At 44.7% G+C, this 14734-nt stretch overlaps 1 pseudogene across 1 annotated transcript in view; it reads right to left on the reverse strand.

The window, feature by feature from the left end:
• LOC311141122 (calsenilin-like) overlaps positions 1-11953 on the reverse strand; it is a 41637-nt pseudogene extending 29684 nt beyond the window's left edge. The window contains exons 1-2 of the transcript in view: positions 11918-11953; positions 7888-8062 (exon numbers count right to left, since the gene is read on the reverse strand). The product of the transcript in view is annotated as a calsenilin-like (transcript). The remainder of the gene's footprint in view (positions 1-7887; positions 8063-11917) is intronic.
• Between the last annotated feature and the right edge of the window lie 2781 nt (positions 11954-14734).

Genomic DNA, 14734 nt, shown 5'->3' on the forward strand with positions numbered 1-14734 from the left:
ATTGGCATATCTCCTATCTCCACCTATAGTGCAGCCACTGGGGAGGTCCGAAACGCCTCACTACATATTCTGAGTCGTTGCCCCTGTATGACATCTAGCCTTTCCAATGAGGTTCGGGCTGCTGTACCATATGCTATACTGCCATAGTCTATTACAGATCGGATCAATGCAACATACATGGTCCTCAATGAGGAACGCCCAGCCCCCCACTCCTTCCTGTCAGACAGCGCATCACATTTACCCCCTTCTTATACTTTCCACCACTCTCTCGATGTGTTCTGCCCAGGTCAGTCTAGTGTCAAAGTATACCCCAAGGAATCTGAAGGCCCCCACCCTCTCCAAGTTTCTCCAATAACCTCAAGCATACCTCATCTCCCACCTTCCTCCTGGTAAGGAACACTGTCTGAGTTTTCTCTACAGAGAACCTGAATCCCCACATTAATGCCCACCGCTCTACCTCATCAATTGCTTCCTGTACCTTCCTGACTATGTATGGCTATGTATTCCCATCTTCCATAAGGCCCCATCATCTGCAAATAACGACCTCCCAATATCCGGCCGTACCTGAGAGTAAACATCATTGATCATGATTGAGAACAACAGAGGACTGATCACGCTCCCCAGCGGTGTATCATTATCCACCAGGTAGCTGCCTGATAGAGACTTCCCCACCCTCACCTGGATAGACCTTCCAAACAGGAAATCCTTTATCCAGTTGTACGTTCTTCCTCCTACCCCCATAATATCAAGCTTGATTAACAACCCCTCCTTCCGCATCATATTGTAACGACCCGGTATTGTGTTCTGTGTTCGTGGGTGTGTTATTGTTCTCATGGGTGCTAGCAGGGGTTAAATATGCCAGGACAGACGGAAATATTGGGGGGGGGGGGGGGGGGTATGATGGGTAATCCCACTGGGTTTTGAAATGCATAAATAGGGGTTACTGTCTCATCTCTCTCTCTCTATTCGGGACCCTGATCTGCTCCTATGAGTCTGCCCTTAACTTGACATGGTATATTTGTGTATGTTCGGAATTTAGTGGCGTGGACTGTGGCCTGAACAATAGCCCAGTTTAGGAATAAACCTGTGTTCTGCCCTGCACACCTGGTGTCCGTCTCTTTTTCCTTTATGACCCAGCAGGGTCATTACAATATCATACGCCTTCTCCAAATAAAAAAAGACAACTACAACAGTCTCCTTGTTCACCTAAGCCTTCCTGACCTCTGCTTCTAAGCAGATCACTGGGTCCATAGTTCCCCTCCCCTTTCCTGAACCCACTCTAATGTGGCGCTACTAGCCGCCTACTCTCCAGGAAGTAAGTTAGCCTCTCCGTAATCATACGTTCCATAATCCCACCACATTTTATGTTATTTGCTATTGGCCGATAGCTTGTTGGCCTCGTTTGGTCCTTCCCTGGCTTCCGGATTGGTTTCCCCTTCTCCCACACTCTGTTGTACAACACCAATACCTTATCCAGTGCCTCATCACTAAGATGGGCCAGCATAGCACACCTCATCTTTCCCAGGTGAGGTTAACCCAGCCTTACCTATTGCCCTTTTCATCTCTGCCATGATAAATGGTTCATTCAACACATTATTTACATCCTCCCTCCTATCCAGCACTCCTGGTTGCTCCTCTCTCAATCTCTCTCTCCCCCGCTGCCCCTCCTCTGACAAATTTGCAGAGCTATGCACTTGGATGAACGCTTTGGCTATCATCTCTGCCTTCACCTCATCTGTTACTGGCACATCCTCCCCACTCGTCAACAATGGATAATCCCACTCCCTTCTGACCCCACTCCTCTTAATCATCCCCCACACTTCTCCCACAGGTGTCGCCCTTCCAATGGTGTCACAGAACCGACGCCAACATGACCTCTTTGCCTGACGGATAGTTCCCCTCACCATGGCCTGGGCCTGCTTATACTGAATCAGATGTTGGAAGTTATGCGTCCTTTTCAGTACTCTAAATGTCCTGTTCCTACTCCTCACCATTGCCCCACACTCCTCCGTCCACCATGGGACTGCTTTCCTCCTCCTCCTCCTCCTCCCTGAACTCTTAGGTATAGCCTCAGTAGCTGCCCCCAGTTATTTATACTATCCAGATATCTGTTTTCAAAATGGCCTCTCTAGTTTAGAAAGGGAAGGGCGAGCAAACACTGGCATACACTCAAAAATGCTTTCCCCAGACACCCATAGGCTACATAACAGAGGACGGAGAAAGAGAAAGACAGCATGGGAGCAGAGAAGGTCAGAAAAAGGAGAGGACGAAAAAATGATAGAAAGAGAAGGACATGAGCTTGCTGATTCAGCAGTGGCAGAGAGAGTGATGAATGGATGGATGCTGTTGGACAGAAGGACAGAGGAGGATGGGGGATAGTTTTACATCTAATCAATGGCACAATGGAAGGACAGGCAGACATCTCATTAATTGTCGGTCAAAAGACAGACAGACAGACAGACAGACAGACAGACAGACAGACAGACAGACAGACAGACAGACAGACAGACAGACAGACAGACAGACAGACAGACAGACAGACAGACAGACAGACAGACAGACAGACAGACAGACAGAATGACTGACAAGCCGAGTCATAACCAGAAGTCAGAGAGAACACAAGAAAACCTTTAACGCCATTAAATAACACTGATATGTATTTGTCTTGGTGTTTGTACCAGTCTTAAAAAACAACAAAAACACCCACTGATTGAAGAGTGGCAACATAGTGTTGCTAAAACTTACAACCTGCCGAGAGCAAGATAGACCACAAACCAGATGGGAGGAGAGACAAGAATGAGCGTTCCACCCAATGACCCCATATAATGGATTAAGCACCCTAGTGACCTGCTCTGCTCTGTTCTGACCCATGATGTAACTTAATAACCTCATGCTATCTAGTCTCCCACACATATAGGTCACTGGCACAGAAGAGCCTGGCACTATGTTGGAGAGACACACAGAGGAAGAGACCACCTGGAGTACCTGGAGCGAGTGATCCGGTAAGGAAGCCAAAGAAGCAGCATAGGATGTTATTCACCTCCTTCTTAATCTCCGTCCTGCACTCGTTCATCCTCACTAAGGTAACCAGGAAGGACCGAGGTAACCAGGAAATCAGGATACAAACCATAAAAGGAGGAGCATTTGAATAACATTCACGTAAAGGTAAATTGAGGTTAAGACAAATTAACATGTGTGGAGTCTTTCATTTTGGCCTGATTATAGGGACTCATAAAGTAGATCCATTATGAGATTAAGGATCAAGGATACTGAGAAAAAAAGAAAGAGAGGTAGAGGCTGAGGTAGAGCCTGAGGAAGAGGTTGAGGTAGAGGCTAAGGTAGAGGCTGAGGTAGCGATTACATACATGTGTCGTGTTGTGATGGAAAATTGTATCTTGTGAAGGGACAGCCTTGAAAATGTTCATCTTGTCTTAGTGTCATAAATAATCATTGGTTCCTGCCTGTGCTTGGTAAAGATATTAGGGGGGGGGGGGGGGGGGGGGTGACATGACCACCTCCTCAGGACCTTCTCGCAGAATGCCCAGAATATTTTATACAAGTTAAGATAGGAGACAGTGCCAGACACATGCCGTAACCAACCCTATGAACTATGCCTATTTTTTAAAACGTTTTAGTCATTTAGCAGATGCTCTTATCCAGAGCGACTTACAGGAGCAATTAGGGTTAAGTGCCTTGCTCAAGGGCACATCGACAGATGTTTTACCTAGTCAGCTCGGGGATTAGAACCAGCGACCTTTCGGTTACTGGCACAACGCTCTTAACCACTAAGCTACCTGCCGCCCCGTAATGTGTCTGTAACCAGTATATAAGAGATCTAACGGGACTTCCCCAGTAGAGCTCCTGATCGACATGTGTACTTGGTGTATTGAGTTGGTTGGAACCTCTCTAGCGCACTGATAATAAAGAATGATTCATTTAAGATTGACTTTGAGTGTCCCTGTGTAGAATTTCCACGACAGTGTGCAGTGGCGTGTATTCATGGCTGCCAAGGGAAGCCAGGCTTCCCCAAATATGTGACCAATTAGAAAATAAAAATGATAAAATAATTACATTTCGTCTCTCTCTGTGTTTTCATAATTTTCCGTAAATATGCAAGTGGCTGAATCTCACCGGAGAAATCACCTGAATGAGGGAAACAGCACCCCTCTGTCTCAGTATGTGTAGCCCATGTATCTGATGCTGTCTGGACCAAAAGATTATAACATGTTGCCACCGTAGCATTTGATTGATTGATGCCAGCAAGCATTTGGCCTCCCTTGATCAAAATATTATAAAATAATTAGCCAATCAGCGTTGAGCTGAGCTCAACTGTGGGTTGTCCTGGTGCAGCAAAACGCCCCTGAAGGAGGCAAGTTTGGATTTGGCTTCAGACCAATCAAATCACTTCCTTAGCAAAACGTCATTTTCAGAAACACTTTCTGTTTCTGGTCTGCTTGTGTTGATGTCCTGCAGTAGCTAGCTTGCGAAATCGTCCCTTTGCTAAGCCATGGACGGAGATGGGTATTTGGACTTGTGGTTTTGACTTAATTCTCTGTACAGGCCAATGATTATGATCCAACCATAATTTAATATGTTGTGCCACTGGCCTGAGACCATTGAAGCTCAATATGTAGCCTAGATTTAGTATAGTAGGCTCACGTTAACTAACTAGCTAGCTAGCTAGCTAACTTAGCTGGTTCTGTGTTTCATTGTTGCCCATGCAACGAAGTTAGGCTAGCAAGCATTTTAGCTAGGTAGCCTATGACAACAAAAACTAAAAGTGTACTGTATGACAGAGTCATAGACCGTTTTGCCAAAATGAAAGAGAGTGAGCAAAAAACTGTTGTTTTTACTTGCGCACGCACGCACGCACGCACGCACGCACGCATGCACACACACACACACACACAGATTTAAACATAATCAAATCAACAAGGCAATATATGCTTAAGTTTAATACACTGAAAACAAACGTAAAGATATCAAAAACAATTTAGTCAAATCAGTGTTGCTAAATATCATGTGGCTGTCCATGGCACTGATTTCTGTCTGTCTGTCTGTGTGTGTGTGTGTGTGTTGAAATGGTGCTGAAATAGCGGAGGCAGTGCTCCTGTTGTCTTTGTGCTGACTTGCGGTAACTCCGTGGTTCTAAATCAGTAGTTGTTTAGTAAACTGTTGAAAACATGAACTTGCTTGACCGTGCTACAGGTGATATAATGGTTTGTTACATGCAATAGGATTGTGTGTATCCAGCGGATTAGAGGGACTCACAGTAGCAACCAGACTTGAGCCTGTCCCCCCTCTCTATCGCTCTTGTTCTCTCCCCAGTCTCCCTCTCTATCTCACTCTACCTCCCCTCAGTATATATCCCTCCCTCCCCTATCTCCCCCTCTCTATCTCTTTCTCTCCCCCCTCTCCCTCCCATTTCTCTCTTGCTCTCTCTCTTTCTTTCTTTCTCTCTCTCTTTCTCTCTCCCTCTATCTGATGTTCATGCTCCTGACACAGAACACTGTGATTGTGACCACAGAAACAGAATATATAGGGTATATAGGGATGTGATTCTCTCTTCCTAATCACATTTCACTGACCTGCTAGAATAACATCCAAGAAACATCAGTTTTTGATCCATGGTCCATTGTTACGTCCTAGAATAACTCTATAGCTTTAGATCCATGCGGTTCTGTTACATTGTTGAGAACAGAATGCACACAGAGTGAGGTCAAACCTCAAAGTTTCTCATGCCTCACACACACTAAACAGTATCATGTACTGAAACACATACAGTGCAATCAGAAATTATTCAGACCCCTTAACTTATTGCACATTTTGTTACGTTACAGCTTTATTCTAAAATAGATTAAATAGTTTTCCCCCCCTCATCAATCTACACACAATACCCCATAATGACGAAGCAAAAACAGGTTTGTAGAAGTTTTTGCAAATGTATTACAAACAAAAAAACGAAAATATCACATTTACATAAGTATTCAGAACCTTTACTCAGTACTTTGTTGAAGCACCATTGGCAGCGATTACAGCATCGAGTCTTCTTGGGTCTGACGCTACAAGCTTGGCACACCTGTATTTGGGGAGTTTCTCCGATTCTTCTCTGCAGATCCTCTCAAGCCTTGTCAGGTTGGATGGGGAGCGTTGCTGCACAGCTATTTTCAGGTCTCTCCAGAGATGTTCAATCGGGTTCAAGTCCGGGCTCTGGCTGGGACACTCAAGGACATTCAGAGACTTGTCCCGAAGCCACTCCTGCGTTGTCTTGGCTGTGTGCTTAGGGTCATTGTCCTGTTGGAAGGTGAACCTTTGCCCAGTCTGAGGTCCTGAGCGCTCTGGAGCAGGTTATCATCAAGGATCTCTCTGTACTTTGGTCCGTTCATCTTTCCATCGATTCTGATTAGTCTCCCAGTCCCTGCCGCTGAAAAACATCCCCACAGCATGATGCTGCCACCACCATGCTTCACCGTAAGGATGGTGCCAGGTTTCCTATAGATGTGACACTTGGCATTCAGGCCAAAGAGTTCAATCTTGGTTTCATCAGACCACAGAATCTTGTTTCTCATGGTCTGAGAGTCCTTTAGGTACCTTTTGGCAAACTCCAAGCGGGCTGTCATGTGCCTTTTACTGAGGAGTGGCTTCCGTCTGGCCACTCTACCATAAAGGCCTGATTGGTGCAGTGCTGCAGAGATGGTTATCCTTCTGGAAGGTTCTCCCATCTCCACAGAGGAACTCTGGAGCTCTGTCAGAGTGACCATCGGGTTCTTGGTCACCTCCCTGACCAAGGCCCTTCTCCCCCGAATGCTCAGTTTGGCTGGGCGGCCAGCTATAGGGTGAGTCTTGGTGGTTCCAAACTTCTTTCATTTAAGAATGATGGAGGCCACTGTATTCTTGGGGACCTTCAATGCTGCAGACATTTTTTGGTACCCTTCCCCAGATCTGTGCCTCGACACAATCCTGTCTCGGAGCTCTACGGGAAATTCCTTCGACCTCTTGGCTTGGTTTTTGCTCTGACATGCACTGTCAACTGTTGGATCTTATATAGACAGGTGTGTGCCTTTCCAAATCATGTCCAATCAATTGAATTTACCACAGGTGGACTCCAATCAAGGTGTTGAAACATCTCAAGGATGATCAATGTAAACAGGATGCACCTGAGCTCAATTTCAAGTCTCATAGCAAAGGGTCTGAATACTTATGTAAATAAGGTATTTCAGTTTTTTACTATTTTTTTTATAAATTAGCAAACATTTCTAAAAACCTGTTTTCGCTTTGACATTATGGGGTATTGTGTGTAGATTGATGAGGGGCAAAAACAATTTAAACCATTTTAGAATAAGGCTGTAACGTAACAAAATGTGGAAAAAGTAATGGGGTCTGAATACTTTCCAAACGCATTTCAATGTGCAGTCCCATTTCTGACCACAAGGTGGTGGTGAAGAGCTGTGACAGTAAACTCCTGAGGAGACACTCACTCAAGGAACAGATGTTTGATAGAACAGTATGACGTGAATGCTGTACATTTAGAGACATGCAGAGGGAGAGGTATGCGACCAGTTTATGTTTTTAATAGCCGCTTTAGCTGTTGTCTATACCAGGGTTTCCCAAACTCGGTCCTGGGGCACCTCCTGGCTGCATGTTTAGTTTTTTGCCCTAGCACTACACAGCTGATTCATTAATAAATTCCAATCCAGTTAATTAGAGTTTAAACATTCAACTCCACATATCTCCCTCTTTCTCTCCACCTCCTCTCTCCCCTCTCTCTGTCCCTTACCCCTCTCTCCACCTCTCTCTCTCCCCCCCCCCCTCACCTGCCACTCTCTCCCTCCCCCCTCACCTTCCAGCCCTCCCCCACACCCCACACCCCACCCTCTCCATCATCACCTTTATCTGGTGTTGTCCTGCTGGTGATGATCCATTTGACCAGACAACAGTTCATCAGGGCTTTGTGTGTGAACTGGGGCTTCTGCCATTTCCCAGACTCCTTCACTCTTCCTGGACCAGGCTCTACCCCGTTGGCATCCCCCAACAGACTGCCATCCACCACCTTACCGTCCTTCTAGAGAGAGCGAGAGAGAGACAGCAAGAGAGAGAGAGAGCAAGAGAGAGAGTGAGAGAGACAGAGAAGAGAGAATAAAGCCCTTAAATTGAATTGAATTGAGAGAGAAAGAAAGAAAACAATTACAGACCTGCAGACCACATAGGGAGACAGACAGTGAATGATTACTACTGTAGACCATTGATGATAGACATGTGCAAACACAGAGAGGCACAATGGATCAATAAAGCAATGTAGGCTCTGTGTGTCTCTTTTACTGACCTCTAACCTTACACTTACATTCTATTCTCTGAGGAGCTCTTATATTGTATCTCTGAGGAGTGTTTAGTAAGGCCACAGTGTAGCTAACTAATTTAAAAGAAGGACTAATTGAACCAATTCTGAATGGGGCCTATAGGATGCTGCGTTCTGATCTCATACCCCTCTCCCTGATGTGAGCATTTGCTCACTCCCTCCCTTGGATTTAAAACATTGGATTGGTGTAAACTTAGGATAGAGGGAGTTTGTACCATTTTTTAAAATACCAGTTAATTCCTTTTAAATTCACAAGAGGGAGGGCACAAGTGCACACTTCAGTTCACAGGCCCATAGTCTTGGAGGAGAGATACAGGGTGTGCAGGCTTTAGTTCCAGCCCATCACTAACACACCTGATTCAGCTAATCAAGATGAGTAGTCGATTAAATGAATAAGGTGTTCAAAAGCTGGGCTGTTCACATGTGAATGACTCATTAGAGACCATTCAGTGCTACTTCAAATGCCATGCTCCATCTCACGAGCTCCATAACAGATAGTTACTGTTATCAATACTACTGTATGGCTCATCATTAACCATTCATCAATTACATTTACATTTACATTTTAGTCATTTAGCAGACGCTCTTATCCAGAGCGACTTACAGGAGCAATTAGGGTTAAGTGCCTTGCTCAAGGGCACATTTACGTCATTTAGCAGACGCTCTTATCCTGAGCGACTCACAAATTGGTGCATTCACCCTATAGCCAGTGGGATAACCACTTTACAATTTTTTTTTTGGGGGGGGGGGGGTAGAAGGATTACTTTATCCTATCCCAGGTATTCCTTAAAGAGGTGGGGTTTCAAATGTCTCCGGAAGGTGGTGAGTGACTCCGCTGTCCTGGCGTCGTGAGGGAGCTTGTTCCACCATTGGGGTGCCAGAGCAGCGAACAGTTTTGACTGGGCTGAGCGGGAACTATGCTTCCGCAGAGGAAGGGGAGCCAGCAGGCCAGAGGTGGATGAACGCAATGCCCTCGTTTGGGTGTAGGGACTGATCAGAGCCCGAAGGTACAGAGGTGCCGTTCCCCTCACTGCTCCATAGGCAAGCACCATGGTCTTGTAATTAAGATAATCCGTCAAATGCCAGCTCTAACAACTGTGGGCTGGTCTAACAGCAGAGATGTATGGACATGTAGAAATTAATAAAGTGATGAAAGCAATGTGACAAATTTCTGTCTGTAAAGTTCTTACGGGACTATAAAAAGCTATGGGGCGAAGGAGAGATGGATGAAGATGAATGGAGAGAGAGAGAGAGAGAGAGAGAGAGAGAGAGAGAGAGAGAGTGTGTGAGAGAGAGAGATGGATGTAGAGGGTCATCAGATCACACTCCAGTGAAAGATTCAACATGAGAACAGACAGATGAGGGGAGCGACAGAAGGATGGGGGGAACGAGTAAGAGGTCCAAGGCAATGTTCCCTCTAATCCCTTTCATCTGCTGAGCGCACACTTGAATGTTGTGAAAATTCTGTGCAACTTCCAGCGCTTGTTTACTGTGAACACTGAGGCTGTACCTGCTTTGAGTTACAGTTTCAGACAGTGGTCAAGTAGGCTACTGTGGCTATTTGATCATAATGTACGCCTACCAGAGTGGCCTACCATCAAAAACAATTGAGAAAATGCATCCCGTAACATTTTAACATGGAAATAGCTGTTCTATCATTCAGCCTACAGTAGAAGCCAATGTGTGGTGTTCAATGTAGGCCTACATTCCATGAGACTTTTGAAAAAACATGCAGGGCTTGACATTAACATGTTTATCCACTTGTCCTTTAGACAAGTAGGTGACTGAAAATGTTGTTGTGTTGTTTGATGCAAGAAACCACTTTACAAAATAAAATGCATTATTATTCCCATACCATTATTACAGAGAATCAGACAAAGAATGTTACCCTCTGCCTATTGGCTACTTAGCTTATTCAAGACCGTCTCAAAATACAACACTGCCCCTTTTCAAAGATGTCTAGAAATGTAGGAATCAATCACTCCCCCATTGCTGACTACAAATTATCTGTAACTGGGCTAATAACTCACTAACTAGCAAAGGTTATGAACAAATGTGATCTCAAAACAAGCTTTTCTGCTCACGACCACTCATGCTGAACACAGTCCAGTTCAAAGTGAATGGCACAGATCCATACGGCGCATTCGGAAAGTATTCAGACCCCTTGACTTTTTCCACATTTTGTTACGGTACAGCCTTATTCTAAAATGGATTAAATATTTTTTCTTCCCTCATCAATCTACACACAATAACCCATAATGACAAAGAAAAATAAGGTTTTTAGAAATTTTTGCAAATTTATAAATTACAAAAAAAACGGATATATCACATTTACAAAGGTATTCAGACCCTTTACTTTGTTGAAGCACCTTTGGCAGCGATTACAGCTTCGAGTCTTCTTGGGTATGACGCTACAAGCTTGGCACACCTGTATTGGGGAGTTTCTCCCATTCTTCTCTGCAGATACTCTCAAGCTCTGTCAGCTTGGATGGGGAGGGTCGCTGCACAGCTATTTTCAGGTCTCTCCAGAGATGTTAGATCGGGTTCAAGTCCGGGCTCTGGCTGGGCCACTCAAGGACATTCAGAGACTTGTCCCGAAGCCACTCCTTCATTGTCTTGGCTGTGTGCTTACGGTCGTTGTCTTGTTGGAAGGTGAACCTTCGCCCGAGTCTGATGTCCTGAGTGGTTTGGAGCAGGTTTTCATCAAGGAGCTCTCTGTACTTTGCTCTGTTCATCTTTCCCTCGATCCTGACTAGGATGGTTGTCCTTCTGGAAGGTTCTCCCATCTCCACAGAGGAACTCTAGAGCTAGGTCAGAGTGACCATCGGGTTCTTGGTCACCTCCCTGACCAAGGCCCTTCTCCCCCGATTGCTCAGTTTGGCCGGGCGGGCAGCTATAGGGAGAGTCTTGGTGGTTCCAAACTTCTTCCATTTAAGAATGATGGAGGCCACTGTGTTTTTGGGGACCTTCAATGCTGCAAAAAAAATGTGTTACCCTTCCCCAGATCTGTGCCTCGACACAATCCTGTCTCGGAGCGCTACGGGCAATTCCTTCGACCTCATGGCTTGGTTTTTGCTCTGACATGCACTGTCAACTGTGTGACCTTATATAGACAGGTGTGTGCCTTTCCAAATCATGTCCAGTCAATTGAATTTACCACAGGTGGACTCCAATCAAGTTGTAGAAACATCTCAAGGATGATCAATGTAAACAGGATGCACCTGAGCTCAATTTCGAGTCTCATAGCAAAGGGTCTGAATACTTATGTAAATAAGGTATTTCAGTTGTTTAAATTTGCAACAAATTCTAAAAACCTGTTTTCGCTTTGTCATTGGGTATTGTGTGTAGATTGAGGAGGGAAAAAAATATGTAATACATTTTAGAATAAGGCTGTAACATAACAATGTGGAAAAAGGGAAAGGGTCTGAATATTTTCCGAATGCACTGTATATGGCAATGGTCTGTTTGCATATAGGCCTACTGCAGCTCTAATTGGTTATGCCGCACTGGTCTGTGTAAAGTATGGGCTGAGTCATGTGTGTCAATGCAATAGAATCCTACTCCGATGCATTCTGCATCCAACAACATCTCTTGCATAGTTCGTTTTGTTTCAGTATGTTGCATTGAAAGTAGTTAATATTGCGTTGATTCGATCACAATTCCCACAGTAAAGGGAAACGTTGATAGTGTTAACTAAGGGGGAAAACTCAAGAAAGTTGAGTGAAGTTCAATCTCATGCTTCTCTGCGCGGGATGATATTTCTTCTGGGTGGCAGTCCCGGGGGAGCTGCTCACAAGCGCACCCACGCAGCTTAGAGGGAACATTGGTCCTAGGGTTTATGTGTGTCTCCACCGCTAACCGCTAATCCTAAAGCATAGCAGAACAGCATTGTCTCTTTACGTATGGATGTTTCAACAAAGTGATTGAGTGGTCCAAGGGCATTGTGAATGTCAGTCTGGATGGATGAGGGATCTAATAAGATACAGCTCATTTCCCTAAACTCTTCTAAAATGTCTCCATTGATCAGACGTCTGTCTCACCCCCACAGCCACACACACAAACACACATGATTGGCTAGGTCCCCTTGGTGAGAGAGGGAAGGAAATGACGGGAGAAGACACAGGAGCTCTGTTTGGTCTCTGCCGTGTGGGATGGAAGCAAGGGATGACGGGAGAAGAAAACACACAGTGGAGGAATGTAGATGGCTGTGAGATCATGGGGGAGTCTGACCACACAGGCTCATCCCTCTCTTTATACAGAGAGAGAGAAAATAGAGAGAGAAGAGAGAGGGAGAATGTAGTGAAAACAAGGACTGGTTTGTTCTTGGTTTATCCTAATGAATACTGGGCTATCTAAGCAAGAGAGCAAAGGAAGGATAGAGGAGAGACGGGAGAGTAGTGGGAAGAGAGGGATGAGAGAGAGGAGGTAGTGGTGGGCTAGAGATAGAGAGAGAGAGGGATAAGGGAGAGAGGGAGATAATGATGGAGAGAAAAGAGGAAGAGGAAGAGGGGTGGAGGCAAAGAGAGAGACAAAGGAGAGATGTACAGTAGATTATATCAAATTGATTTTCCATTTTTGTGCATTTCACAGAGAGATGGAGGTAGATAAGGTGGGAGAGAGAAGTAGGGGAGAACAACATAATGAGAAAGAGTGTATTTATTTATGTTTATTTATTTTCCCTTTTGTCCTTTAACTATTTGCACATCGCTACAACACTGTATATAGACATAATATGACATTTTAAATGTCTCTATTATTTTGGAGTGTAATATTTACTGTTTTATTGTTTATTTCACTTTTGTTTATCCATTTCACTTGCTTTGGCAATGTAAACATATATTTCCCATGCCAATAAAGCCCCTTGAATTGAATTGAGTGTATGTGTGTGTGTGTGGTGCCTGTGTGTGTGTGTGTTAATGTCACATAGATATCCCATTGCAGAATGACCACATAAGAAGATGAAGGAGTGATATAATTCTACCCATCCTATTCTCTGGAAATCTTTTTATCGTTCTTCATGCCAGATTAAGAATAAAAGAAACAACCAAGAGGAGAAGATGTAGAGGAAGAAACGAAGGATAGGAACAGTATTTTTGTAACTTTTCCTGTTGAAAAACAATATCTCACATATAAATACAGGAATGTAAACACACTTAATAAGGGTACAAAAATGTTTTTCGAGGAAAATTGTATTTTTTAGACACAACTGCAAACTTCAAGGAGTAGGCCATTCAAGGAGTTGGTCTGGTGGTGCCCTTTGATATCATCGGCCTCCCCCCTTGCTTCCAGTAAACAATAGTGGCGCAATAGAGAACAAAATATGAAAGCCCCACCCCCCACTTGTGCCAGGTCATGAGGATACCTGGATCACCTATTGAGATGTGCCTTTTCTTAAGTAAATCAGGTGATAAATGAGGTAAAAAGGGGACTGGAGTGAAAATGTAAAGAGTAACAGAGAGAGAGAGGGAAAATCGAGGAGAGGGCATGCAGGAAGAAGAAAGAGGATGGAGAAAAGGAGGAGAGGAGAGGAGGGGGAAGAGAGGAGGAAGAGGAGGAGGAGAGAAGTATAATGAAGAGGAGAGGAGCAACAGACCCTGAATTAGCCCTCCTCCCTATCTCCGTCTCTCTTCTTCTTTTGGATTTAAAAACCCCACATGCTGGATTATTCATACAGTCAGGCCAGTCTAGCATTCAAACACACACACACACACAAACACACACACACACACACACACACAAATATACAGAAGGGGCACAGACAGTGGTATCCTGCCCTTCACAACACACACAAATAAAAAACATGTAGGCTTAAAGGCACACAGGAGTGGGCTCACGTGCCTGCACACACACAGACACACACACACATATTTTGTTATTCTGTCCTCGTGGGGACCTAAAATTAATTTTCATTCAAAATCCTATTTTACCTATCCCATAACCCTAAACCTTACCCTAACCCTAACTCTAAACGTAAACGTAAACCTAACCTCTAACCCCTTAAAGGCTCTGCATGGTCAATCTGCCGTCTGCATTGGCCGTGCCGCATTTACAGGGATACGGCCTCGGCAGAAGTCAGGGCATTTATACTTATTTCGTTTCGTGGAGAACCGCACTGCTGTTGAGTAGAGCTGTTGTGAAGGAAGTTGTCAAGGAAGTGAGTTTGTGTTTATACAGGACCTCCCGCCCCCACCTATCATCAACCAATCATGTCAATGCGAAACTATACAGAGCTATACGGAGCTCTCTGCATTGTTACAAAATTTGGGAGGTGCACAGCAATGCAGTACCGAGCTCAATTTGACCTCTGCATGCCTCCGGAGGCTCCGCGATTGCGTCACACCCTCCCTACGGAGCCTCCGACCACATTTTTGGATCAAG

Source organism: Coregonus lavaretus, assembly GCF_964263955.1.
Source record: "Coregonus lavaretus genome assembly, chromosome: 14".
Lineage (NCBI taxonomy): Eukaryota > Metazoa > Chordata > Actinopteri > Salmoniformes > Salmonidae > Coregonus > Coregonus lavaretus.